This window comes from Solanum tuberosum, unplaced genomic scaffold (assembly GCF_000226075.1).
Source record: "Solanum tuberosum cultivar DM 1-3 516 R44 unplaced genomic scaffold, SolTub_3.0 scf00474, whole genome shotgun sequence".
NCBI classification, from domain to species: domain Eukaryota; kingdom Viridiplantae; phylum Streptophyta; class Magnoliopsida; order Solanales; family Solanaceae; genus Solanum; species Solanum tuberosum.
In genome coordinates this window covers 120855-123396 of record NW_006239392.1, presented here as the reverse complement: position 1 = coordinate 123396, position 2542 = coordinate 120855, and the positions used below count along the sequence as shown (strand labels likewise).

General features: G+C 33.5%; 1 non-coding gene across 1 annotated transcript; it reads left to right on the top strand.

Moving 5' to 3' along the window:
- The first annotated feature begins 1960 nt into the window (after nt 1–1960).
- Nucleotides 1961–2008, top strand: MIR8032F (microRNA MIR8032f). The gene has a single exon (NR_130394.1). It is a non-coding gene; the product is annotated as a microRNA MIR8032f (primary transcript).
- Nucleotides 2009–2542: the final 534 nt, after the last annotated feature.

Here is a 2542-nt window from a genome sequence, read left to right as displayed (position 1 = left end):
GCATAATACTAAATTTTCATTTTACACCTACAATTAATTATTTAAAAAAGTATAACAATTTTGTATACTTTTATAAATAAAAAGTTAGAATTCGTTGAATAAGAAAAAATGTATCTTTAATCCATATTTAGAGTATGAAACTACGTTGATATGAATTAAGAGATAATTATACTTATATTTCTAGAGTAATGTACAAATTCTATCAGTATGTCGTCAAATCATGAACTTAATATATCATGTCATGATATAAAGGTGAAGAGCTAACATATAATATATTCGAGTATGAAATGCGAGATAATATTATTATATACGTTCGATCTTGAATGGATGTCAAGTGTAGTGATCATATCGTAGGCAATGATAACATGTAAAGGATAATTCATCGGAGTATGAAATACGTTGATTAATTATATACTCCTCGAGTAGTTTAACAAATCAAGTCTTATGTATTAGTGGTTCAAATATGAAATACATTATCAATTAAAGAAAGGCAAAAGTACTCATTACCCCCCTGAACTTGAAGCTTTTTATACGGTGTACACCTAAACTAAATTCCGTTTTAATTACCCCCCGAACTTGTTTATTCCTCCGTCGCGTACACCTTTTTCGTCCACCTGGCGTATAAATTGAAAACACACTCTACTAGGCGCGTGAGGAAGTGATTTTTTGCCACATCACAAAGCTACAACGGTAAAAAAACATAAAGTCTCCATTTTTCTTTAATATTTGGCATATTTTAAACGAAAAATTGGGCAAAATGTAAATGAAAATTAAAGGAAAGAAAGATTAACACTTACTTGGTAAGAATTTCAGACAAATTTGAAATTTAATCGACCAACTTCACGTCTAGAAAAACCCAAATCCAGAAGGAGTTCCGCGAAATCAGCCCTTATTCAAAAATAACTTTTAAACAATGAATTTTAAATTTAAGAAATTTATTTTTTGCAATATTAATTTATCCAGGTGGAAATCCACATCACCAATTTAGACAGCTGACGCGCGCGTGTAGTCCCAACAGGAGTAGGTGGACGAAAAAGGTGTACGCGACAGAGGAATAAACAAGTTCGGGGGTAATTAAAACGAAATTTAGTTTAGGTGTACACCGTATAAAAAGCTTCAAGTTCAGGGGGGTAATGAGTACTTTTGCCTTAAAAGAAATACCGATGATCAATTCAAGGAGATTTATATATTAAATTTGATATTGATAAACTTTAATTTGTTGATCGATAAAATTAAATTTATATAATTATGAGGTATACAATTTAAATTTATAAAATTAACTTGATCGATAAAATTAAATTTATTAAATTAAACTTCTATTGATGTGTAGTTAAATTAAATTTATATATATATGTAATTTTAATTTATATATGTAATTTTAATTAATAAAATCAACCTCAAGAGATGAGTTTATATTAAAATAAATTAATAAATACCGACCTTAAGAGGTCGGTATATTTAAATTATTAATTTATTTAAATAATATCGACTTCACGATGTCGGTATTTATTAAATATTTTTAAATATAGATAATTATTTTAAAAGATACCGACATCCCGTAGTCGGTAAATTAAACACTTCTCTTAAAAAAGAATGATAATATCAAAACCCTAAGTCATCTCTCACTCCACTCTCAGTCCTCTCTCACCCCGACCCATCCCCGACCCACCCGCATCGTCGCCCATCCCCACCCATCTGTAATGACCCTCCTGGTCATTTCTGTGTCTTAACTTCTGTGTATCGTTTAGAGCGTTCCTGTAGTGACCGCAAGTCATTTATCACTTGCTGGGACTGACAGTTCGGTCACCTGGTCGTTCGTTTGGTTTTAGTGTGAGTTTTAGTGTTTTAGAGCTTATGAACCTTGAACGATCATTTTCGATCAAAGGTTCAAGAAGATGACATCAGAATCCAATTCTGATGATTCCATCAGCTTCGAAAAGGTCATTTTAGGCTTGTAGCATGGTCGGCATGACTCCCGAGGTTTTCAGTGTGAGTCGGTGCGATTAGGCGTTTTAACTTTAAGTTTAAGCCTAAGTTTGACTTTGGTCAACATTCTGAGTAAACGCGCTCGGATGAGAATATTGTCAGCGCGGTTAGCTTCGGAATGTCAAGTTTGGTCTAGATTGACCTTTCTTTTGTGTCTCGTGGTTTTTGATATTTTTTTGAGCTCTTTTGTGGTTTTTGTCTTAAAATGGCATTTGGGTGTGGGACCCACTTTTTGTCAAGATGACCTCGTATGGAAATTTTGACTACGCCATTGAGTCAGGAATATCAAATTTGGTATGATTGCATATCTCATTTGCGTGCACAGAATTTCGAACGAGTTCGGAGCACCCCTTCGGAGTTTTTAATTTTGGGAAAATATTGCAGAAAATCTGCTATATAATGCAGATATATCAGCAAACATTCCCAAACCTTAAACCCTCATAACTCTCTCATCTCTCAACCGATTTGGGCGATCCAACAGGAAAAGTTGTGAGATTTTTTGAGGACAACGCGTTGGTGAGCTCGGATAGTGGTTTGGGGTTCCCGTTTGAGGTAA